Source organism: Mixophyes fleayi, chromosome 3 (genome assembly GCF_038048845.1).
Source record: "Mixophyes fleayi isolate aMixFle1 chromosome 3, aMixFle1.hap1, whole genome shotgun sequence".
Classification (NCBI taxonomy): Eukaryota; Metazoa; Chordata; class Amphibia; order Anura; family Limnodynastidae; genus Mixophyes; species Mixophyes fleayi.
Genome location: NC_134404.1, coordinates 7,226,788 through 7,253,428, shown reverse-complemented (window position 1 = coordinate 7,253,428; position 26,641 = coordinate 7,226,788). Strand labels below are relative to the sequence as shown.

Sequence of the window (26,641 nt, the reverse complement as noted above, 5' to 3'; positions counted from 1 at the left end):
TGCTGATTGTAGAATATAGCAGGGGTATGAGAAGTCTGGAAATGTAGACAGGAACAGTGCACTAGTAATGCAGACAGGAACACTGCACTTGTAATGCAGTCAAGAACACTGCACTTGTAATGCAGTCAGGAACACTGCACTTAGGAGTGCAGACAGGATTACTGCACTTGTAATGCAGTCAGGAACACTGGAGCCAAGAACTATCCTCTGGAGAGAAGTGTGTTGTTCTGGCAATGAACAGATCACAGCAGCAGGTTTAAATAGGATGTCCCAAACAACTATTGGCTGATCAGTTCATGTGATCACAGCTGCAGAATCTGGTTGGTCTGGAATGATCACTTGACTGCATCCAAGATGGCAGCGCCCATGCAGCAGAACAAACAGTATGTGTTTGTTTACAAACGGAGGTGTGGAGGATGGGAATGCTGCAGACGACCAGAAGGGACCCAGGTAGCCCTGTTATGACAGCGGCGGATGAGGTAAGTGCGGCTAAGATCCCGATTTGTGACACTCGCGCCATATCTAGCTAGTTAAGCTCAGTGAGCTATTATGGATCTTGGTAAGGACTGAGCCTCTGATTATTCATACTTAAAGTCTGAGATATTAGCTCGCATTGGGGTTTGGGGCCTGGGACGAGCCCAGCAATATCACGAGTGTCGCTATGACAAAGACTAACCAGTCAGAGCACAATTATCCAAGCTTTCCAAATATTTTAAAAAATTACTACAGCCAGAGGTGAATCCGCCTACTTAGATTATTGAAATTTTGGAGATAGATCATTGCATCCAATCTGCACATACACTTAGGGGAAGATACAACACGGGAACAAGTTCTGCTCATGTTTTACTGGCTCAGTCTACATATGAAGGTGAGAAGGTAGTCATGTCCTTTTTGTCAGAGAACCTGTCATAAACCCCTATACAGGGCACCTCTCATACCAATACCAATAGTTCAAGTCCCATTTAAACATATAGCTATGTACCTTGTGGGGCCACTGAAGTAGTTCACTCATTGGCACCAATATATACTAGTGGTGCTTAACTGTGTGACCAGTTTCACAGAGGCAGTTCCTCTACAGAATATAAAGTCCAACATTATAGCTAAAGAGCTTGCATTGATTTTTACACATTTGGGAATTCCCAAGAAAAATCTGACTGACCAGGGCACCCCGTACATGACCAGGTTTATGAAAGATGTGTGTCAGCTATTAGGGTTCTTCGACTTTATGACTGTCCAATAGATATGGTTCTAGGCCATATTTAATCTTTATCTGAGCTAGAACTGGGTACTTTTGAAGGACAGGAAATTAGAAGGGATCATGAAACATAGACCCAGGGGTTACTGTGGCAGCAGGCAGTGACCATCACATTAAGTTTGTCTTGCAGTCATGCCAACCCCATCTTCGAAATATTGTTAAAATTAGTTTTATATCGAAGATGCTACTAGAATTTTTTCTCCCATTCCCTCATTTCCAGCCATGACTATTGCAACCTCCTATCTGACATTCTCCTCACCCATCTATCCCCACTTCAATCCACCCTAAATGCCACAACTAGACTGATCTCCTCTTGCTGTTCAACATCTGCCGCACCACTTTGCAAATTTCTGCACATGTTTCTTGTGTTCTCAAGGATCCAATTCAAATTACTCACCCTTACCTACAAGGGTAGGATTTCTCAAATCTCATCTGAAGATACCCTCGCTGTCACACTCTTAGATCTACCTCTGACCTGTGCCTTGTCTCTGATAACCACCTCTCACTCCTGTTTATATGGCTCATCCCATGCTGTTACCCACCTATTGTATTCCCTACAACACATAAAATCTTATTCAACCACAGGCGTCAAATCTTTATTTGCTCTCTGAAAACTCACCTCTTTTTTAGAGCTTACCTTACTCCCTCCTATGCTACACACACTGGTGCACCCTCAATCAAGGTGTTGTCCCCAAAGGCAGAACGTTTCTTGGTGAACAGACTCCTGTATTCAAATCACCTCTAGACAACTGCCCCCCACATAGTAAAAGCAGACATCTCACCTACCTGCTGTGTAGCCAGACACCATGTGTATGTCCTATATAACCTGCTAATCACAGGGAATCTCCTCTCTCTCAGTGAGCTGAGCTATGGAAAGTATCACCAGGATCAGGACTTCTGTCTCTATCATCTGTCTGTGCCCTGTTCTTACATGTAGTGTGGTAACCCGTAATTATTATTATTATTATTATTATTATTATTATCATTTATTTGTTGAGCGCCACAGGGTTTTCGCAGCGCCTTACATAATACGAACAGTAGACCATACAGCAGTGGTTCCCAAACTTTTGCAGTTCGCGGCACCCTTAGAGTCTCCAAATTTTTTCAAGGCACCCCTCCAAAATAATTATTGAGCAGTCCTGTTTTAGAAGTAGTTGGGTCAAAAAATTGTAATAAGTATTTAGGCCAGGACAGAAATACTTATTTAGTTGTATGCAAAAATGCCCCCTATGCATCCAGACACTCTGCCCTCAGGCACTCTGCCCCCTCTGCATCCAGACACACTGCCCCCTCTACATCCAGACACACTGCCCTCTCTCACACTGCCCCCTCTGCCCTCTCACACGCTGTCCCCATCTCTGCCCTCTCACGCTGTGTCCCCCTCCACTGCCCCTCTCACGCTGTGTCCCCCTCCTCTGCCCTGCTGTGCCCCTCCTCTGCCCCACTGTGCCCCTCCTCTGCTCTCTGTCCCCCTTCTCTGCCCTGCTGTCCCCATCCTCTGCTCTCTGTCCCCATCCTCTGCTCTCTGTCCCCATCCTCTGCCCCTCTGTCCCCCTCCTCTGCTCTGCCCCCTCCTCTGCCCTGCTGTCACCATCCTCTGCTCTCTGTCCCCCTCATCTGCCCCGCTGTCACCAACCTCTGCTCTCCTCCTCTGTCCCACTTTCACCATCCTCTGTCCCCCTCCTCTGTCCCGCTGTCAACATCCTGTCCCCCTCCTCTGTCTCACTGTCACCATCCTCTGCTCTCCTCCTCTGTCCCGCTGTCACCATCCTCTGTCACCAACCTCCATCCCGCTGTCACCATCCTCTGCTCTCCTCCTCTGCCACCATCCTCTGTCACCAACCTCTGTCCCACTGTCACCATCCTCTGTCACCAACCACTGTTCCACTGTCACCATCCTCTGCTCTCCTCCTCTGTCCTGCTGTCACCAACCTCTGTCACCAACCTCTGTCCCGCTGTCACCATCCTCTGCTCTCCTCCTCTGTCCCGCTGTCACCCTCCTCTGTCACCAACCTCTGTCCCGCTGTCACCATCCTCTGCTCTCCTCCTCTGCCCCGCTGTCACCATCCTCTGTCACCAACCTCTGTCTCACTGTCACCATCCTCTGCTCTCCTCCTCTGTCCCGCTGTCACCATCCTCTGTCACCAACCTCTGTCCCACTGTCACCATCCTCTGCTCTCCTCCTCTGCCCCTCTGTCACCAACCTCTGTCACCAACCTCTGTCCCACTGTCACCATCCTTTGCTCTCCTCCTCTGTCCCGCTGTCACCATCCTCTGCTCTCCTCCTCTGTCCCGCTGTCACCATCCTCTGCTCTCCTCCTCTGTCCCGCTGTCAGCATCCTCTGTCCCCCTCTCACAATCCTCTGTCCCCCTCTTCTGTCCCGCTGTCACCATCCTCTGTCCCCCTCTCACCATCCTCTGTCCCCCTCTTCTGTCCCGCTGTCACCATCCTCTGTCCCCCTCCTCTGCTACGATCCCTCTCACTCTGCCCCGGGCCAGGCGCCAGCCATAAAAAAAAAACAACACAGAAACTTACCAATCCGTCGGGCGCCGGGACCCAGCAGCCTCCTCTCTCCTGCAGCTTGTTACCGACGTCGATATTCAGTGACAGCTGCAGGAGAGAGGAGGCTGCTGGGTCCCGGTGCTCGACGGATTGGTAAGTTTCTGTGGTTTTTTTTTTATGTCTGGCCCGCGGCACCCCAGTGACAGCGCCACGGCACCCCTGGGAGCCGCGGCGCACAGTTTTGGAACTGCCGCCATACAGGGTAAAACATCACAGAACAATAAACACTAAGTACCAATGCTTCGGAAACTCCGGGCAGACATATGGAGTGAGGGCGGAGCAGAAGAGTCAGAATGAAGACAGGAGGGGAGAGGGGCCTTGCTCATACGAGCTTACATCCTAAGGGAGGGTGGACAAAACAGGCATGAAGAGAGGCAGTGATGCAATGGAGAAAAAGGGACGAGGGGAGAGGAGGGAGAACAAGCAGAGTGGATGAGGGGTTAAGTGGATAGTTGGTAGGCTTTCAGGAACAGGTGAGTTTTGAGTGCCCGTTTGAAGGAGCACAGATTGGGAGCGAGACGGATGGAGCGAGGGAGGTCATTCCAGTGCAGGGGGGCAGCTCGGGAAAAGTCTTGGACTCGGGAGTGGGAGGAGGTAATGAGAGTGGAGGAGAGGCGACGGTCGTTTGCCGAGCGCAGGGAGCGAGCGGGAGTATGAATGGTAAGGAGGTTAGAGATGTAGGGAGCAGTAGACTGGGAGAGAGCTTTGTAAGTGGTAGTAAGGAGTTTAAAGAGGATTCTGTAAGGGAAAGGGAGCCAGTGTAAGGCCTGGTAGAGAGGGGAGGCAGAGGAGGAGCGACGTGAGAGAAAGATAAGTCTGGCAGCTGCATTGAGTACAGATCAGAGCGGGGCGAGATGGGAGAGAGGGAGGCCAGTGAGGAGGAGGTTGCAGTAGTCCAGGCGGGAGATGATGAGTGCATGGATGTTAATCACCCAAATAGAGCCTCAGTAGCATGAAGTATGATTAACATGTAGCACAATAATTATTATTTCTCTCATTTAAAAAGGGGAAATCAGGATAAGTAATTTAGTATTTTAAAAATGAGCATTTTAGGAATTCTACAAAAATTAAAAAATAATTCCTTTGAGCCGGAATTGAACCAGCGACCTAAGGATTTCTGCATCCATTTCCACTACAGTCCTCCGCTCTACCAGCTGAGCTATCGAAGGGTTGTATTTTTACTGATGTTGTGAAATCATAGGTCAAAAAAAACCTGCCACAAACAGTAAACTATCCCCATATTATTGTTTTATACTGATGCGATACTTTGACGGTTGGATCCAATAAAAAGGAGAAGTCTGTGTATGAGGTAGTACAGAAAAGAGTAGTTGTGCTCCATCAAGACTGTACAGCGTTGGTGGTATAGTGGTGAGCATAGCTGCCTTCCAAGCAGTTGACCCGGGTTCGATTCCTGGCCAACACAGCTCAATTTTAAATTAACCTACAATGTATTCAACTAATTACAAGAAAGTATTGTAAATATGATGAAACAAGTGAGGGAAAGCCGGATAATATATATTATTGCTGCTGCTGCTGAAACTGTACAACCAAGTGTGTTTAAAACAATACTATGATAGCTGTGCTTAGGAAGAACATTATTTTCCAGACCTTTAATATCCTAATATATTTTTAAAATGATTATGTAACAATAAAAAACATATGTAGGGATGACATTAACGGAAAAGTATCTTCAAAAATATAATCCATTTGTTATGTAAAAGTACATTTTAATGATTTTTTTTACATAAACCATAGAATAATATAAATATAAACATAAAACAGACATCATTACAATGAAATAAAGTCTGTGTGTACTAAGCACTCACAGTTTAAGTGTAACTTGTTTGGGGACCATAGTTTAAAGCAACTTTGTTAATCAAATTTGTTAGTTAATAATCTTGTCACAATTTAGCACTTTATATTTACAGATCAGAGCTTTGAATCTTACAGTCATCAGAAAGATTATTTTAGAAATGTCGCCTAATGTACAGAATCAGTGATCTGTGAAATCCCTGAGTCCCTGGATAATACCATGTATAAGTCAGCTGCAAGAAAGGTTGTAGTTGTGGCTGAGTGGTTAAGGCGATGGACTCAAAATCCATTGGGGTCTCCCTGTACAGGTTCACATACTGCCAACTATGTTTTTTTTATTTTATTTTTCTTGTATGACCAATAATCTGCAACAGAATGCATATTTAGCCAGTAGGTGGCAGTGGTGTACAACAGATGATCCCTATGATGACTCAGGAATGCAGACAGAGAATGAAAGAACACAGGTGCAGGAGACTCCCAAATTCCAGGTAGGTTTCTTGGGTGAGTAGGACATTGTCCCGTTCCCCCGTACTGTCCACATCCTAGTAAAGTGAGTAGGATGGGGGACTCCATAATAATATTATATGATGGTGTCATTATGTCAAGGGAGGCAGATGCAAATCTATAGAATCCGCGCTTCCCTATTGGTATGGTGGTGAGTATGCTGCCTTGGGGAAGAAGAAAGGGCAGTGGCCCTAAATCCCAATTAGGTAAGCGTACAATATAGTATAATCCCAGGCTCAATGTGGATATGTAAGGTGAATCTTAGTTATATTGAGCACTGTTATGTGGTGTGGTTACAAGTGACAAGATAGACAGTCAGTTAATGATAAATAATAATTGTGTATTAAAGCAACAATTAACAAATTCCAAGCACACTGGATGCATTTAAAATGATACATACAAAATACTGGCTTGAATGGTCTCAGTAACTCCAAACAAGTATAAATGAGCAAATGTAATAACATCTTACTTCAAATACTTAGCTGCAACGGGTACCAATGCAATTAAATGTAGTAAATTAGTCCAGTCATATAACTCAGTCCACGTGCTGGGCTGAATGGGCCTCAATTAGCGACAATAAATAAGTGTCCTGAAATATAAATGTCCTTTCCAGGACATTCAGAAAATGTTCAGAAAGAAAGGAAATTCCAAAGGGATGTCAGAGACTATAAGCTCCAGCAAGATGACCCCTTAAATAGATATATAAATCAGCCTAGGCAACCACATCACTCACAAAAGCACCATAACCCTCAGAGGAGACAGCAAGCACGGTAATACGCATACCATAGTAATCATAGGCATACTAAGCACCTTTACCATAACTTGCAGATTGCTGGCAACCCACCTAGATCACCACTGGTAAAGGACATCCCCAATAAAGGGAAACACAAGCCCTTAAATCCTAGGAACATTGGACAGGAAAATTCTCAGAGGCCACCACGTAGGGCAAATTACACCTCACTAGCAAGGCAGCATTATAAAAAAGGTAACCGAGAGGCGCTTGTGGACTTCAGGAAGACCAAGCAAGGTTTTCTGGAAAAGCTCAGCCACTTTGGAGAAACAAATCACATACTAGGGAATTATCCCAGTCTGGTAGTCAAGAGGCTGATCAAAATTTAGACATTTTTTTAGAACTAGCCAAGAGGGTAGTTCTAAAAGGACCAATCCTTGCTCCTACATTCTAATAAGGTTTCTCCTTATATTGGAAAGACTACACTCCACATTCAATTCTTATCCAGCAATCCCTGATGAAGACCGCATGGCGAAATGCGTAGGGTTCATATCTACAAACTATTTTTTAGCTCATGAGCTCATCAACATATCCACTGAAATAAAACAGAGGACTGGAGTCTTTCAAAGCATGCGCAAAGCACTGGGCACAGAAAAGAGGCTCACAGCCGCCACAACATCTATGCAAGTGGAAAGAAGGGACAGAGAAATGGACTGGACGCTCCAGGGAATCACCCACCAGCCATCATTGCTACTACCTGTAAGTGGGGCTACCATCTCTCACCCACACTTCGCGTCACTATTATTGTCATTCTAGACTGTGGACTTTCCTCTGCTATTACACTTATTGCTCACGAAGTTATCTAGCAGGATTGAATTATTAAGACCATATCATCGTATGTCCCGTAAAGGACATTTCACATTTTCTGAATGTCCTGGAAAAAACATTTATATTTCAGGACACTTCTTTTTGTCGCTATTTGGGGCCCATTCAGCCCAGCACGTGGACTGAGTTATACGGCTGGACTTATTTATTACATTATATTGCATTGGAACCCATTGCAGTTAAGTATTTGAAGTAAGGTGTTATTACATTTGCTCATTTATACTTGTCTGAAGTTACTGAGACCATTCAAGCCAGTATCTTGTATGCAACATTTTAAATGTATCCAGTGCACTTGGAATTTGTCAACTGTTGCTGTAATACACAATTATTATTTATCATTAACTGGCTGTGTATCTTGTCACTTGTAACCACACCACATAACAGTGCTCAATATAACTAAGATTCACCTTACATATCCACATAGCACCTGGGATAATACTATATTGTCAAGGGGGACAGGGCCAAAATGATGGGATCTGTGACGCCCAGCCGCACCTCGGACTCGCACTTCACAACAATAGGCAAGTATGGTATAGTGTAGTTTTACTCACATTATCAGTACAGTCCCTATTACGGACCTGTGAACTCTCCAAAGAAATCCATTCATAGCCACTGTAAAGTTTAATCAATTTCCCCATCAGTTCTGGGGGCTTTCATTTGAACTCTAATCTCACATAAGCAGCATCCTTTCTACTCTATGGGGAAATAAAAAAGCTGATCATGACAGGTCAGTGTTGTATTGATTTTTTGTGTAGAAGTTTTGGGATGTATATGAATCTTCTGGATTTGACCCACTCCCATTTACATGACGATAGTACACTTTAACCTGAATTTTGTGTTGTGACAGGTTGTAAATGACTAAAGCTAAGAGAGCTGTTACTAGCGGAAATAGAACAACAACTTCCCATACCGGGAGTCGAACCCGGGCCGCCTGGGTGAAAACCAGGAATCCTAACCGCTAGACCATATGGGATCTGACATCTACCCTTGTGCAATAACAGCTGAACACAGCACTGCTATTTATCTGCAATGCACCCAGATACCAGGGGTGAGGAATTCATTAATGTGCAGGTTTGGCAGTTAGTTCAAACAAACCGCAGATTGAAGCATTTCACCAGTGATTTTAACACCCACACCTGGACATACCCAGGGATGCCTGTGCCATTGTTAAGTAACAGTGATCTCATCTTGGTACACCTGGCCGGTGGGTTCATCATTTCAAGGAAATCAACAGATGAATGGGTAAAAAAATTGATTTATTAGGATTTTAAAACAATGGCTCAATGTTACATGTTTAATCCCCGGCTTCGAGTGCCGCACCTCTCCACCTCGTCTGGGTTCTGCTTTCGGCCTGCGCTGCTCCAGCTTCTTCTCAGCGCTCCTCCCGAAGACGACCGCCCTCCACTCCGCTCCAGTGTTCCCCGGCTGTCTTCCCGGATCTTCCCGCTGCCGACCGCGTGGGCTACTTCCGGTTTCACCCCCGGCCTCAAGTGCCGCACCTCTCCACCTCGCTTCAGTGTTCCCCGGACTGACCCGCTCTGAGGCCTCCTCCTGGTGGATGATGGCCTCCTCGCCTCCGCTGCCTCTCCACTCTGCAGTTACCCTCCGGATTTCACTTGAGCAGGATTCCAACAACTACTCACCCATCAAAGCACACACCAGCACCTTGAAGCTACAAGAAACTTCCCTTGGCGAGTAATTCAAGGAAATGTTACCTCCTACCACGCCCGGGTCTGTCTCCATCGCTGCCCACGGTCCCTCCATCCATGCCCTGGACTGTCTCCATTGCCACCTCTGATGTCCACGGATGCTGCCCCTCCTTTGATGCCTCCTGGCTCTCCTCTAACTTTCACCCATGCTCTCCAGGTATCGTCTACGGTCTACACTTTTGTTTCTCTGGATCACACCTCTGACATTTTCCCTGACTGTTCCCTGGAATCTCGAACTCTTCCCCTGGCTTGGCTTGCCACTCTGAACAGCTCCTAGCCACATTTAGGCACCCATTGCTTACTGCCATTTATTGCCTGTTACCTATTGCCAATTGCTTCTATAGCCTGTTTTATTGCCTCTATTTTTATTTTCCTGTTACCATCTGTTATTCATTCTCTCCATTCTCACTGTTTTTGTCTCTATTATCCACTGTTACTCCATTATTTTGTCTCACTGTTTTTGTCTCTATTATCCACTGTTACGCCATTTTATTGTCTCCATTACTCACTGTTTTCACTCTATCACTCACTGTTTTCCTCCTGCCTTGTTTTCCATTTGCCACACCTTTTCTCCCTTCCACCTCTAGCCTCATTAACTGACTTCCTCTCTCCCTCTCATTCTCTTCGTGTCCTTTGTCTCCCCAGTCACCTGCAACCTGTTCCTCTGCCCTCCTGGCATCCTCCCTTAGCCCTCTCTCTGTCTCAGGTAATTTTCAAGACCCATCGAAAGGAACTCTTCCATATTATTAGCCAACAAGCTTCAACATGCACTTTGGATGCTACACACCAGGTTGCAAAAGTCTTCCAGACCATTGAATATCTTTTAGAGCTGGATGACTTTCTAGCGCACTACAGTCTATCGGACAGTACTCCGCTGACCATCAACTGTGAAAATATCCATGACTTCCATTACATCTGCTAGGATATCTGATGAAAAATCAATCGCTGATGAGGAAGGCTCACAAACATCCAAAGTTTGAATTGTTTCTCTACTGCCATTCTGATGACCTGCGGAAACCACAGTTTCTCTACTCACCATCAGAGTATAATGGTGCTCATCGTTCCATCCTCTTAGATCTACCTATGAAGACTGTAAAGTATAGCACTGGAATAACATGTAAAGAGGCAATCAGTCGAGCACCCTATTCACGGAATAAAAGGGGATGTATATCACGTATGAGGCCCCGGGTTGAATCCCCGGCATCTCCAGCTTTTATGGTTACTTTCGCAACTGAAAGTTGTCTCTCCGAAAGAGCCAAGGAAATCAAGCAAACCAACAGATGTATGGGTAAAAAAATTGATTTATAAGGATTTTAAAACAATGACTGTAAAGGAAAGGCTGACAGAGACAATTGGTCATTTAATAAAAAAGAAACATTAACATGTCTGAACGCCACCCTTTCCCTTTTTTGAAAAACTTTCATGCAAATGCTTTGTGTTGTCACTTGTGAGATCTAGGATCACAGTTGCATATTAACACTGGCAAAGATAGTAACATCACTTCAATGACCATGAAAGCACTCTTCTTTAATGGGAAAAGTTATAATACAATCCATAAGAGAGGCTGTATCTCAGTGTTTAAGCACATTTAGGAGGCCCCGAATTAGAAGCCTGATGACCTGCTTTTGGAACAGAGGTGAAGACTTGCTGTTCATAGAATTTCCTATATCTTTGGACTTTCTATAAAATGGTTAACTATCATCTTCTGAAAAACAACCTACTTTTTTCCCTTATTTCTAGGAGAGGGAAATTAAAAAGGCATAATGATGTCCAGATTTAGGTGAGAAGAATATACTATCTTAAAAAACAATAAAATAGTCAGCAAGCTAGTGAACCAATTCATTGTGGAAATCTGTAAAGTATGGTTCCAAAGCCCTCAGGACCTGTATTTCACTAATTCTTCTTGAAAATGCAATGGCAAAAGATGCTGTAACCCATAGCAACCAGTCCTCTTTAGAAAATGTCTGTGCACCAATTGTCATAAATGTCCCCCATAGAGAACAGAATTGTGTTCAGCAATTTGATTTTATAATTACCATACAATACAAAGGGCCTAAATCAAGTCCAAATGCAACTTGCAGGAAACTTGTTCATTTAAATCTAAGCGTATCTCAAGAACGTTTCCATGTGACACACAGATCAGACTGCAGCACACGCACACATATGTGCAATAAAAGGCACGTCAATGCTATACAGCAGTATGTGACTTACATCCTGCTGATCTGGAAGCTCTTTTGGTTAATCCAATTAATAATGAATATCTCCAATTGAATAGTAGGATCAGAGCAATGCTAGTATACTTCAGATTAGAAGCTGATACAGTCTAAATCATTCCTGGCTGAAAGGATAAGGAGAGAGGCCAGATGCATGTGCATAACTGCATATGTCTGCATTCCTGTGTACCGATCCGGCTATCCTGACCACGGCTTGGTTCATATCCATCTCCTGGCTTCAGTGTTGATAGTGAGCTACCTCCCGCATCCTTACCTATAGAGGCGGATCAGTGGACTGCGACCTGCGATCCTCCGCAGCTAAGCCCATCCCGCCTTGCGGCTGTTCTTGGTGAACACCAGGGTGTTCGTTAGACTCCACACCACTGGCGGGCCAGCGTTGATCTAGAGTAAGGCAAGTACTCCATCTAATATTACTTAACGTTACATTACTGTTACAGTTTGCTCTGAACAAAATATGGATACAGCGGGAGACTCTTCTCCTAGGGATTTGCTCCAACACCTGTTAGGAAGAGTAGAAAAGCAGGAATCTAATCAGGACCAGTTGCTTAAATTTTTACAAGGACTGTCAGCCCGAATGGATACCTTGCAGACAACCTTAGCAGCTTCAGGGGTGGCATCAGCCCCCATACGGCTCCTACTGTTGCCTCCTCGCCTGCAGGGGCAGCTACATCCCTGCGCATTCCTAACCCACCTGAGTTTGATGGGGACCCTAAGTTATGTAGGTGATTTTTAAATCAGTGTGCTATAAAATTTGAGCTCCTTCCCGGGAATTTTCCATCTGAAAAAGCGAATGTAGCATATATAATATCTCTCTTGTCTGGACAGGCCCTAGCCTGGGCATCTCCGCTCTGGGAGAGAGATGATCCCTTACTTCATAATTACCCCAATTTCCTCTCAACCTTCAAGAAGGTTTTTAATGAGTCTGGTCGGGTCGCCAACGCAGCTATCAGCATACTTCGTTTTTGGCAAGGAAGTCTCTCTGTAGGTCCATATGCTGTACAGTTTAGAACGATGGCCTCAAAACTCCGTTGGAATAATGAAGCCTAAATAGCTGCTTTTTAGCAAGGTCTAGCAGACCGAATTAAGGATGATTTGATCTCCCAAGAACTCCCTACTTCTTTGGATAATTTAATCTCCTTATCCATTAAAATTGATCTTCTCTTCAAGGAGCGATCTTTGGAGAAGGAACAGTCCCGGCGTGGTCCTTTTCGTCTAGCTCCTAGTTTTTTCAACCTCCGGAGGAACCCATGCAACTTGGGAGAACCCGCCTCTCTGCCGAGGAGAGAGAAAGAAGATTCAGGAACAGATTGTGCTTGCACTGTGGTGAAGGGGGTCATCTTTTGGGTGCCTGTCCCAAGCGTCCGAGAAACGACAGTACCTAACGTTTAGTAGTGAGGTAACGTTAGGTCCCTCTTTTCACATCCTCTCTTCTTCCAACAGTAAAGATTGTCCTATCATTCCCTGTGAAGTAGTGGTAGGTTCCATTGTCCACCCTGTTCCTGCCTTGTTGGATTCCGGGGCAGCAAGCAATTTCATTTCTTCCGCTACCATCTCTCATCTAGGTATTCCTACCCAGTTCTTGGAGAAGCCCATCTCCCTCACCACCATTGACGGAGGCACTATTTCTGGAGGACACAGGATTGGAGCTTTACATGTTGAGACCATCTCTTTTTTAGTGATTCCCAAAGCCATTAAGTCCTTGATTCCATGGCTTCGCCTTCACTCCCCTGTGATAGACTGGCATTCTGGTGAGATTCTTTCCTGGAGTTCAGCTTGCCACAGCTATTGTTTAACTAAAGTGACTCCTATTTTTTCCAAAATCAATGCACAATTGGGCAACCCTGAATTATTGCCTATTCAATACCAGAATTTTGCAAATGTCTTCTGTGAACAGGAGGCCACTAAACTTCCACCTCATAGAAATTGGGACTGTGCTATTACTCTCCAGCCTGGCTAACCCATTCCCCGTGGACGTATTTTTCCCCTTTTTGTTCCTGAGACTAATGCAGTATCTGAATATGTCCAAGAGAATCTCAAGAGAGGATTTATACGTAAATCATCATCTCCAGCAGAGGCAGGCCTCTTCTTTGTAAAAAAAAATATATTACTGTGAAGAACAGATATCCCCTACCCTTGAACTCTGAGCTCTTTGACCAATTAAAAGGGGCTACCATTTACTCCAAGTTGGACTTAAGAGGTGCATATAACTTAATTAGAGTAAGAGAAGGGGTCGAGTGGAAGACAGCTTTTAATACTTGGGATGGATACTTTGAGCACCCGGTAATGCCCTTTGGGTTATGTAATGCTCCTGCTGTTTTCCAGAATTTTATGAATGAAATCTTCCAAGACCTACTCTATCAATTCGTAGTTATCTACCTAGATGACATCCTTATCTTTTCCCCAGACTTATTATCTCATCGCAGATATGTAAGAGAAGTACTGAGTAGGCTTCGAAGGTATCAATTATATTGTAAACTCGAAAAATGTGGGTTTTAACAGAAGAGACTATCCTTTCTAGGATATATTATATCCAAAACTGGTCTTCAAATGGACCCATCCAAGCTTCAAGCCATCCTGGACTGGCCACAACCATCGGGCTTTAAGGCTACTCAGCGATTTCTAGGGTTCTCTAATTATTATTGACAGTTTATTAAAGGTTACTCTTCATTAGTAGCTCCCATCACAGCTCTCCCTTGTAAATCTGCCAATCCTATGTTCTGGACTCCTGAGGCAATCAAAGCCTTTACGGATCTCAAAACTTTATTCTCTACAGCTCCAATTCTTCTTCAACCGGACTGTCAACGGCCTTTATTCGTAGAGGTGGACGCATCCTATGTGGGGGTCGGAGCGGTACTATCCCAAAAAGACTCGAATGGTAAATTTCATCCTTGTGGGGTTTTTTCCTCGTCAGTTCCTCCCCGAAGAAAAAAATTATGGAATTGGCGATAAGGAGCTTCTGGCTGTCAAACTGGCCCTCTCTGAGTGGAGACATTTAATTGACGGTACTCAGTCTCCGGTAACGGTATACACCGATCACAAGAATTTACTTTATCTACGGTCTGCACATTGTTTGAACCCTCGTCAGGCCAGATGCGACATTTTCTTTTCCCGCTTTAATATCAATATTACCTTCCACCCAGGCTCAAAATATGTCAAAGTGGAAGCCATTTCTCGTTCATTTGATGCCACTGATACTGAAGCCTCAGAGAGAAACAAACCCATCTTGGATACCAGCTGTATATTGGCTTTGTCTCCGCTGACTGAGAGAAGTTGTCCTCCAGGGAGAACCTTTGTAACTTCACACCTTTATAAAACCGATTTAGCACCAGTGGTTTTAAGAGAGAAATATGGAAGGAGTTGGGTACCTTGAGGTAAGATGGTAAATGTAATTTGTAGGACACTGGATTGATGACCCGGGAGATGTTAAACGGTCCAATAAAGCAGGGAGCGAATTTCATAGATGGAACTCTGAGGCATAGATTGCGAGTAGACAGCCATACTCTGTCTCCTGGTTTCAAGCTTGGAATGGCTCGTCGCTTTTTGTCGGCCTGAATTTTGTAGCGTTGGGACGCTTTAAGTAGAGATTCCCGTACCTAGCGCCAGTGGCCTGCAAAATTATTTAGGAAAACTTCATAGGCAGGTACTGAGGCTGTAGGAAGTGGAGTAAACAAGGGTACCCTGTGGTGTAGGCCATAGACCGTATGAAATGGAGTGGAAGCAGAAGATTCGTGATAATGATTATTATGAGCAAATTCTGCCCAAGGAAGCAGATCTACCCAGTCGTCTTGAGAAGAAGATATGTACAAACGGAGAAATGTTTCTAGGTCCTGATTGACTCTTTCCATTTGCCCGTTGGTTTGTGCATGATAGGCCGAAGAGAAGTTTAGTTTGATCTGTAGCGCTTGGCATAAGGATCTCCAGAATTTCGCCACAAACTCAACTCCTCTATCTTAGACGATTTCTTCAGGACACCCATGCAAACGGAAGATCTCCTTTATAAATTGCTGAGCCAATTGCTGGACCTACAAACATTTCTCCATTTGTACATATCTTCTTCTCAAGACGACTGGGTAGATCTGCTTCCTTGGGCAGAATTTGCTCATAATAATCATTATCACGAATCTTCTGCTTCCACTCCATTTCATATGGTCTATGGCCTACAGGTGCTGATGGGAGGCCACGGAGAGGAACAAAATGCGCCGTTTTAGAGAATCGGTCAACGATGACCCAGATGGTATTGATATTATTAGAATTTGGCAAATCGGTCCATAGAAATATGGGTCCAGGGTTTGGTGGGAATAGGCAGAGGCAAAAGTTGACCAGCTGAAGATTGTCTTGAACTTTTATGTTGGGCACAGCTGCCACATGCCGAAACAAATTGCTAAACATCCTGATGAAGAGTAGGCCACCAGTAGCTTTTCGATATGAAAGATTGAGTTTTGCGGATGCCCGCATGACCGGCAAATCTGGAACAATGTGCCCATTGGAGCAATTTTTTACGCAGATTCTCAGGAACAAAAGTTTTTCCCTGGGGAGGTGTATTGTCGGGTCTACTGACTGCGATGCTGAGTGGGCTGATAATAGGCCGTGGATCCACAGTGATGGAATCATCCTCTTTCACCATAGAACGTGACAGAGCATCGGCCTTGCGATTTTTGGAACCGGGACGGAAGGTGACATGGATATCAAATCGAGAAAAGAATAGTGCCCATCAGGGCCTGTCGTGGATTCATGCACTGTGCAGTTTTAAGGTAGAGCAGATTCTTGTGATCTGTGTATATTGTGACAGGATAACGAGCCCCCTTAAGTAAATGCCTCCACTCTTCAAGCGCCAATTTGATGGCAAGCAGTTCTTTGTCCCCTATGGCATAATTTCGTTCAGCTGGTAAAAATTTCCTGGAGAAGAACCCGCAGGGATGCCATTGCTCATCAGCTGGTTTTTGGGAGAGAACTGCCCCTACTCCGACAGATGAAGCATCAACTTCCAAGTAGAATGGATAGGTTAAATCTGGTTGTCTGAGTATGGGAGCAGAAATAAATGCTTGTTTCAGAAGTTGAAAAGCTGTTTGGGCTTCTTCAGACCACTTGGCAGGATTAGCTCCTTTCCTGGTGAGGGCGGTGAGTGGTGCTACTACAGTAGAGTAGCCACGAATAAATTTTCGATAACAGTTCGCGAATCCCAGAAATCGCTGTACTGCCTTTAGTGTAGATGGTTGAGGCCAGTTAAGAATAGCTTGCACCTTCTCTGGGTCCATACGGAGACCAGTACCTGAGATGATATACCCCAAGAATGGATTGGATTCAACTTCGAAGGTGCATTTTTCAAGCTTGCAATACAGTTTATTCCTTTTGAGACGGCTGAGGACCTCTTTAACATGTTTGCGATGGGACTGGATATCAGAGGAGAAAACGAGGATATCGTCCAAATATACCAAAATAGTATGGTACAGTAAGTCACGAAAGATTTCATTAATTTCTGAAAAACTGCTGGGGCATTGCTCAGACCGAATGGCATGACTAGATATTCGTAGTGCCCATCCCTGGTGTTATAGGCGGTTTTCCATTCGTCGCCACGCCTAATGCGAATCAAATTGTAGGCCCCACGGAGATCCAACTTTGTGAATATTTGGGCACCTTTGACTCTGTCAAATAACTCTGTGATGAGGGGCAGAGGATACCGGTTCTTGATGGTAATGTCATTGAGACCTCGGTAATCGATGCAGGGACGTAATCCACCATCCTTTTTCTTTACAAAAAAGAACCCGGCTCCTGCTGGTGAAGAGGATGGACGAATGAAGCCCCTTTCCAAGTTCTCTTTTATATATTCAGACATAGAGTTTGTCTCAGGGATAGAAAGAGGGTAGATTCTGCCACGTGGTGGGGTTTTACCTGGAACAAGATCAATGGGACAGTCCCAATCCCGATGAGGTGGTAGAGTTTCAGCAGCCTGCTTACTGAAAACATCTGTGAACTCTTGGTAGGCAGAAGGAACTGTCAAAACTTCTTTATCAGAGGTGGAGCAATGTGGAAGAACACGTTGTAAACAGGACCCAAAACAAGTTGGAGCCCACGCCAAGATTTGTGGAGTCGACCAGTCGATATGGGGGTTATGCAATTGAAGCCATGGAAACCACAGGACTAGTGGCTTCTGGGATGACCAAAAAGGTAAGAGATTCAGAATGCAGAACTCCTATTTGGAGCGTCACTGGAGAAGTCTGATGCGTAATGGTACCCCCTGGAATACGGCTATCATCAACCGCAGAGAGAAAGATGGTCACTGGAATTTTCACTAGTGGAATGGCTAGTTCAGCAGCTAATTTGGCAGACATGATATTCCCAGCTGCTCCTGAATCCAGCAGGGCTGAAATGTATTGGAAGCCTTGAGCGTGTTTCAGGGTAACTGGGATGATACAGTCCTTGCCTTGTGGGGAGCGAAGGGCCACTCCTAGGCTCACCTCCTCATAGTCAGCTAGGAGGGTATGTTTACCCGGTTTGCGAGGACAATAATGTAGCAGATGTCCAGAACTGGCACAGTATAAGCAAAGTTTCTCTCTAACTCGCCGTTGTCGCTCGGTGGGTGAAAAGACGTGCTTTGCCTAGTTGCATGGGTCCTTAAGGGAAAGGAGACAATGCACGGACCCGTTGAATAGGGAGGAACTTGGGGTGTTTCAGCCTCCTCTTTTCTAGAGCTCTCTCTCTGAACCGAAGATCAACCCGATTGCAGATGGTAATCAATTGGTCTAGCGTTGTAGGTAAATCCCGAGACGCTAATACATCTTTAATGTGGTCAGACAGGCACTGCCAGAAGACCGCAACAAGAGCATCGTTATTCCAAGACAGCTCAGAGGAAAGTGTTTGAAATTGAACGGCATACTGGCCCACGGTCTGCTGCCCTTGCCGAAGCCGCAGAATATCTAAAGCGGCTGACGTTGTTCTTCCAGGCTCGTCGAATATTCTGCGGAAGGTAGACAGGAAGCTATCAATATCAGATAAAATTGGGTCAGATTTTTCCCAGAGCGGTGATGCCCATGCCAGAGCTTGCCCTGATAGTAGCGAAACAATATAAGCAGTTTTGGTACGTGCAGTAGGGAAATTCCCGGGTTGTAATTCAAAGTGTAAACTACACTGGTTGAGAAACCCGCGGAAATTCTTCGGATCGCCATTGTATTTAGCTGGCGTGGGAAGATGGAGTCCGGATGAAGTAGGTAGTGAAGCAGGTATTACTGGCTCAGGCGGAGTATGGGATGGTTGACTGCGGAATAACTGCAAGGTATCCATACGTGTAGAAACATCCTGCAGCAATCTCAAAATTTGCCCCTGGTTAGTTTCTTGTCTCTCAATGCGTTCAGCTAATATTTGGACAGAGTCCTCCCTCGGGGTATGTTCCCCTAGCGGATCCATTGGGCCAGAACAAACTGTCACGGTCGTCTGAATTTCTTGATCCGATTCGGGACCCTTGGGACTAGCTGGAGCAGGAGTGAAACAGAACTTAGCAGCCTGGATGATCTTCTTGCTCATGTTCTTGCTGATTGTAGAATATAGCAGGGGAATGAGCAGTCTGGAAATGTAGACAGGAACAGTGCACTAGTAATGCAGACAGGAACACTGCACTTGTAATGCAGTCAGGAACACTGCACTTAGGAGTGCAGACAGGATTACTGCACTAGTAATGCAGACAGGAACACTGCACTTGTAATGCAGTCAGGAACACTGCACTTGTAATGCAGTCAGGAACACTGCACTTGTAATGCAGTCAGGAACACTGCACTTGTAATGCAGTCAGGAACACTGGAGCCAAGAACTATCCTCTGGAGAGAAGTGTGTTGTTCTGGCAATGAACAGATCACAGCAGCAGGTTTAAATAGGATGTCCTAAACAACTATTGGCTGATCAGTTCATGTGATCACAGCTGCAGAATCTGGTTGGTCTGGAATGATCACTTGACTGCATCCAAGATGGCCGCGCCCATGCAGCAGAACAAACAGTATGTGTTTGTTTACAAACGGAGGTGTGGAGGATGGGAATGCTGCAGACGACCAGAAGGGACCCAGGTAGCCGTGTTATGACAGCGGCGGATGAGGTAAGTGCGGCTAAGATCCCGATTTGTGACACTCGCGCCATATCTAGCTAGTTAAGCTCAGTGAGCTATTATGGATCTTGGTGAGGACTGAGCCTCTGATTATTCATACTTAAAGTCTGAGATATTAGCTCGCATTGGGGTTTGGGGCCTGGGACGAGCCCAGCAATATCACGAGTGTCGCTATGACAAAGACTAACCAGTCAGAGCACAATTATCCAAGCTTTCCAAATATTTTAAAAAATTACTACAGCCAGAGGTGAATCCGCCTACTTGGATTATTGAAATTTTGGAGATAGATCATTGCATCCGAGGGCTAGACCGCTGTCTGCAAAGATAAGAGCTGCAGTCGGAGCCTCAGACTTATGAAGAACTTGCCAAAGTGGTTGAGAGGTTTGTTGCTTTACCAGCTTTTGTGTTAAATCCAAAACTATTTCAAAAGTCAGGCTTGACAATCATTGCCACAGTGCAGAACGGTAAAACTGCAAGTGACTGAGGACCAGTTAAAAAGGTGTCTAATCTGAAGTTATCCGAATTTGGGGGGACAAGCCACTTTTGGGCCGAATGTCCTAAGCTAATGATCTGTTCTATCGCTCATATTGGGCCTGCTTCTCCAAGATGTTGTTGTACAATGAGTCCCACATCAGGAAGTCCTTTTTGTTCCGAGTGACTGTGCTTATCAACTAATATCTTTTTCTAGCTTTGATTTTGATCTGGGAGTGAGTTTATGTTGGTTTCCAGCTCTGCCCTGCCCTAAATCATAACTACTTTGTTGCTTAAGGTTATAGTTCTTTACATAAATGAAAAGTCTAAGGAAAATGAGAGACCTCTACTGCCAGTCACCCTTAAAAAAACCATTATGGTGAGGGTGGCCATAGTGCCTAAGCTACCGTGTCCGCTTATTCTTTGTTTAAAGTGGGCCCCTTAGAACAAGTTCTGCTCATGGCAGCAACCTAATCAATGGTTGGAAGCCCAGTTTTAAAGTTTCAGCCCAATAAATCAGTGTCTGGACCTTGACCTTTGGGAACTGCCAACCAGGAATGCTGCCCTGGGGGTAACGACAGGGCTTTAACAAAAGTGTCACTGTTCAGGGGAGCCTGGACAATGGAAAGCAGCTCGGGCTGGTGATGTCACGGATGAGCCCTCGGCTTCTTTTACCTCTAGTGTTAAAATCTGCACATACACTTAGGGGAAGATACAACACGGGAACAAGTTCTGCTCATGTTTTACTGCCTCAGTCTACATATGAAGGTGAGAAGGTAGTCATGTCCTTTTTGTCAGAGAACCTGTCCTAAACCCCTATACAGGGCACCTCTCATACCAATACCAATAGTTCAAGTCCCATTTAAACATATAGCTATGTACCTTGTGGGGCCACTGAAGTAGTTCACTCGTTGGCACCAATATATACTAGTGGTGCTTAACTGTGTAACCAGTTTCACAGAGGCAGTTCCTCTGCAGAATATAAAGTCCAACATTATAGCTAAAGAGCTTGCATTGATTCTTACACATTTGGGAATTCCCAAGAAAAATCTGACTGACCAGGGCACCCCGTACATGACCAGGTTTATGAAAGATGTGTGTCAGCTATTAGGGTTCTTCGACTTTATGACTGTCCAATAGATATGGTTCTAGGCCATATTTAATCTTTATCTGAGCTAGAACTGGGTACTTTTGAAGGACAGGAAATTAGAAGGGATCATGAAACATAGACCCAGGGGTTACTGTGGCAGCAGGCAGTGACCATCACATTAAGTTTGTCTTGCAGTCATGCCAACCCCATCTTCGAAATATTGTTAAAATTAGTTTTATATCGAAGATGCTACTAGAATTCTTTCTCCCATTCCCTCATTTCCAGCCATGACTATTGCAACCTCCTATCTGACATTCTCCTCACCCATCTATCCCCACTTCAATCCACCCTAAATGCCACAACTAGACTGATCTCCTCTTGCTGTTCAACATCTGCCGCACTACTTTGCAAATTTCTGCACATGTTTCTTGTGTTCTCAAGGATCCAATTCAAATTACTCACCCTTACCTACAAGGGTAGGGTTTCTCAAATCTCATCTGAAGATACCCTCGCTGTCACACTCTTAGATCTACCTCTGACCTGTGCCTTGTCTCTGATAACCACCTCTCACTCCTGTTTATATGGCTCATCCCATGCTGTTACCCACCTATTGTATTCCCTACAACACATAAAATCTTATTCAACCACAGGCGTCAAATCTTTATTTGCTCTCTGAAAACTCACCTCTTTTTTAGAGCTTACCTTACTCCCTCCTATGCTACCCACACTGGTGCACCCTCAATCAAGGTGTTGTCCCCAAAGGCAGAACGTTTCTTGGTGAACAGACTCCTGTATTCAAATCACCTCTAGACAACTGCCCCCCACATAGTAAAAGCAGACATCTCACCTACCTGCTGTGCAGCCAGACACCATGTGTATGTCCTATATAACCTGCTAATCACAGGGAATCTCCTCTCTCTCAGTGAGCTGAGCTATGGAAAGTATCACCAGGATCAGGACTTCTGTCTCTATCATCTGTCTGTGCCCTGTTCTTACATGTAGTGTGGTAACCCGTAATTATTATTATTATTATTATTATTATTATTATTATCATTTATTTGTTGAGCGCCACAGGGTTTTCGCAGCGCCTTACATAATACGAACAGTAGACCATACAGCAGTGGTTCCCAAACTTTTGCAGTTCGCGGCACCCTTAGAGTCTCCAAATTTTTTCAAGGCACCCCTCCAAAATAATTATTGAGCAGTCCTGTTTTAGAAGTAGTTGGGTCAAAAAATTGTAATAAGTATTTAGGCCAGGACAGAAATACTTATTTAGTTGTATGCAAAAATGCCCCCTATGCATCCAGACACTCTGCCCTCAGGCACTCTGCCCCCTCTGCATTCAGACACACTGCCCCCTCTACATCCAGACACACTGCCCTCTCTCACACTGCCCCCTCTGCCCTCTCACACGCTGTCCCCATCTCTGCCCTCTCACGCTGTGTCCCCCTCCACTGCCCCTCTCACGCTGTGTCCCCCTCCTCTGCCCCGCTGTGCCCCTCCTCTGCCCCACTGTGCACCTCCTCTGCTCTCTGTCCCCCTTCTCTGCCCTGCTGTCCCCATCCTCTGCTCTCTGTCCCCATCCTCTGCTCTCTGTCCCCATCCTCTGCCCCTCTGTCCCCCTCCTCTACTCTCTGTCCCCCTCCTCTGCCCTGCTGTCACCATCCTCTGCTCTCTGTCCCCCTCATCTGCCCCGCTGTCACCAACCTCTGCTCTCCTCCTCTGTCCCGCTGTCACCATCCTCTGTCCCCCTCCTCTGTCCCGCTGTCAACATCCTGTCCCCCTCCTCTGTCTCACTGTCACCATCCTCTGCTCTCCTCCTCTGTCCCGCTGTCACCATCCTCTGTCACCAACCTCCATCCCGCTGTCACCATCCTCTGCTCTCCTCCTCTGCCACCATCCTCTGTCACCAACCTCTGTCCCGCTGTCACCATCCTCTGTCACCAACCACTGTCCCACTGTCACCATCCTCTGCTCTCCTCCTCTGTCCTGCTGTCACCAACCTCTGTCCCACTGTCACCATCCTCTGCTCTCCTCCTCTGTCCCGCTGTCACCCTCCTCTGTCACCAACCTCTGTCCCGCTGTCACCATCCTCTGCTCTCCTCCTCTGCCCCGCTGTCACCATCCTCTGTCACCAACCTCTGTCCCACTGTCACCATCCTCTGCTCTCCTCCTCTGTCCCGCTGTCACCATCCTCTGTCACCAACCTCTGTCCCACTGTCACCATCCTCTGCTCTCCTCTTCTGTCCCGCTGTCACCATCCTCTGTCACCAACCTCTGTCCCACTGTCACCATCCTCTGCTCTCCTCCTCTGTCCCGCTGTCACCATCCTCTGTCACCAACCTCTGTCCCACTGTCACCATCCTCTGCTCTCCTCCCCTGTCCCGCTGTCACCATCCTCTGCTCTCCTCCTCTGCCCCTCTGTCACCAACCTCTGTCACCAACCTCTGTCCCACTGTCACCATCCTCTGCTCTCCTCCTCTGTCCCGCTGTCAGCATCCTCTGTCCCCCTCTCACCATCCTCTGTCCCCCTCTTCTGTCCCGCTGTCACCATCCTCTGTCCCCCTCTCACCATCCTCTGTCCCCCTCTTCTGTCCCGCTGTCACCATCCTCTGTCCCCCTCCTCTGCTACGATCCCTCTCACTCCGCCCCGTGCCAGGCGCCAGCCATAAAAAAACAACAACACAGAAACTTACCAATCCGTCGGGCGCCGGGACCCAGCAGCCTCCTCTCTCCTGCAGCTTGTTACCGACGTCGATATTCAGTGACAGCTGCGGGAGAGAGGAGGCTGCTGGGTCCCGGTGCTCGACGGATTGGTAAGTTTATGTGGTTTTTTTTTTATGTCTGGCCCGCGGTACCCCAGTGACAGCGCCACGGCACCCCTGGGAGCCGCGGCGCACAGTTTGGGAACCGCCGCCATACAGGGTAAAACATCACAGAACAATAAACACTAAGTACCAATGCTTCGGAAACTCCGGGCAGACATATGGAGTGAGGGCGGAGCAGAAGAGTCAGAATGAAGACAGGAGGGGAGAGGGGCCTTGCTCATACGAGCTTACATCCTAAGGGAGGGTGGACAAAACAGGCATGAAGAGAGGCAGTGATGCAATGGAGAAAAAGGGACCAGGGGAGAGGAGGGAGAACAAGCAGAGTGGATGAGGGGTTAAGTGGATGGTTGGTAGGCTTTCAGGAACAGGTGAGTTTTGAGTGCCCGTTTGAAGGAGCACAGATTGGGAGCGAGACGGATGGAGCGAGGGAGGTCATTCCAGTGCAGGGGGGCAGCTCGGGAGAAGTCTTGGACTCGGGAGTGGGAAGAGGTGATAAGAGTGGAGGAGAGGCGACGGTCGTTTGCTGAGCGCAGGGAGCGAGCGGGAGTATGAATGGTAAGGAGGTTAGAGATGTAGGGAGCAGTAGACTGGGAGAGAGCTTTGTAAGTGGTAGTAAGGAGTTTAAAGAGGATTCTGTAAGGGAAAGGGAGCCAGTGTAAGGCCTGGTAGAGAGGGGAGGCAGAGGAGGAGCGACGTGAGAGAAAGATAAGTCTGGCAGCTGCATTGAGTACAGATCAGAGCGGGGCGAGATGGGAGAGAGGGAGGCCAGTGAGGAGGAGGTTGCAGTAGTCCAGGCGGGAGATGATGAGTGCATGGATGTTAATCACCCAAATAGAGCCTCAGTAGCATGAAGTATGATTAACATGTAGCACAATAATTATTATTTCTCTCATTTAAAAAGGGGAAATCAGGATAAGTAATTTAGTATTTTAAAAATGAGCATTTTAGGAATTCTACAAAAATTAAAAAATAAATCCTTCGAGACGGAATTGAACCAGCGACCTAAGGATTTCTGCATCCATTTCCACTACAGTCCTCCGCTCTACCAGCTGAGCTATCGAAGGGTTGTATTTTTACTGATGTTGTGAAATCATAGGTTAAAAAAAACCTGCCACAAACAGTAAACTATACCCATATTATTGTTTTATACTGATGCGATACTTTGACGGTTGGATCCAATAAAAGGGAGAAGTCTGTGTATGAGGTAGTACAGAAAAGAGTAGTTGTGCTCCATCAAAACTGTACAGCATTGGTGGTATAGTGGTGAGCATAGCTGCCTTCCAAGCAGTTGACCCTGGTTCGATTCCTGGCCAACGCAGCTCAATTTTAAATTAACCTACAATGTATTTAACTAATTACAAGAAAGTATTGTAAATATGATGAAACAAGTGAGGGAAAGCCGGATAATATATATTATTGCTGCTGCTGCTGAAACTGTACAACCAAGTGTGTTTAAAACAATACTATGATAGCTGTGCTTAGGAAGAACATTATTTTCCAGACCTTTAATATCCTAATATATTTTTAAAATGATTATGTAACAATAAAAAACATATGTGGGGATGACATTAACGGAAAAGTATCTTCAAAAATATAATCCATTTGTTCTGTAAAAGTACATTTTAATGATTTTTTTTTACATAAACCATAAAATAATATAAATATAAACAGAAAACAGACATCATTACAATGAAATAAAGTCTGTGTGTACTAAGCACTCACAGTTTAAGTGTAACTTGTTTGGGGACCATAGTTTAAAGCAACTTTGTTAATCAAATTTGTTAGTTAATAATCTTGTCACAATTTAGCACTTTATATTTACAGATCAGAGCTTTGAATCTTACAGTCATCAGAAAGATTATTTTAGAAATGTCGCCTAATGTACAGAATCAGTGATCTGTGAAATCCCTGAGTCCCTGGATAATACCATGTATAAGTCAGCTGCAAGAAAGGTTGTAGTTGTGGCTGACTGGTTAAGGCGATGGACTCAAAATCCATTGGGGTCTCCCTGTACAGGTTCACATACTGCCAACTATGTTTTTTTTATTTTATTTTTTCTGTATGACCAATAATCTGCAACAGAATGCATATTTAGCCAGTAGGTGGCAGTGGTGTACAACAGATGATCCCTATGATGACTCAGGAAGGCAGACAGAGAATGAAAGAACACAGGTGCAGGAGACTCCCAAATTCCAGGTAGGTTTCTTGGGTGAGTAGGACATTGTCCCGTTCCCCCGTACTGTCCACATCCTAGTAAAGTGAGTAGGATGGGGGACTCCATAATAATATTATATGATGGTGTCATTATGTCAAGGGAGGCAGATGCAAATCTATAGAATCCGCGCTTCCCTATTGGTATGGTGGTGAGTATGCTGCCTTGGGGAAGAAGAAAGGGCAGTGGCCCTAAATCCCAATTAGGTAAGCGTACAATATAGTATAATCCCAGGCTCAATGTGGATATGTAAGGTGAA

The 26,641-nt window shown here is 45.6% G+C and overlaps 5 non-coding genes across 5 annotated transcripts; 2 read left to right on the top strand and 3 right to left on the bottom strand.

Moving 5' to 3' along the window:
* Nucleotides 1-4,897: 4,897 nt before the first annotated feature.
* On the bottom strand, nucleotides 4,898-4,987 carry TRNAY-GUA (transfer RNA tyrosine (anticodon GUA)). Its single transcript is given in 2 exon segments — nucleotides 4,898-4,933; nucleotides 4,951-4,987. It is a non-coding gene; the product is annotated as a tRNA-Tyr (tRNA).
* Nucleotides 4,988-5,169: 182 nt separating this feature from the next.
* On the top strand, nucleotides 5,170-5,241 carry TRNAG-UCC (transfer RNA glycine (anticodon UCC)). Its single transcript has one exon. It is a non-coding gene; the product is annotated as a tRNA-Gly (tRNA).
* A 3,409-nt stretch (nucleotides 5,242-8,650) lies between these two features.
* On the bottom strand, nucleotides 8,651-8,722 carry TRNAE-UUC (transfer RNA glutamic acid (anticodon UUC)). The gene has a single exon. It is a non-coding gene; the product is annotated as a tRNA-Glu (tRNA).
* Nucleotides 8,723-25,144: 16,422 nt separating this feature from the next.
* TRNAY-GUA (transfer RNA tyrosine (anticodon GUA)) lies at nucleotides 25,145-25,234 on the bottom strand. Its single transcript is given in 2 exon segments — nucleotides 25,145-25,180; nucleotides 25,198-25,234. It is a non-coding gene; the product is annotated as a tRNA-Tyr (tRNA).
* Nucleotides 25,235-25,416: 182 nt separating this feature from the next.
* Nucleotides 25,417-25,488, top strand: TRNAG-UCC (transfer RNA glycine (anticodon UCC)). The gene has a single exon. It is a non-coding gene; the product is annotated as a tRNA-Gly (tRNA).
* The last annotated feature ends 1,153 nt before the right edge of the window (nucleotides 25,489-26,641 follow it).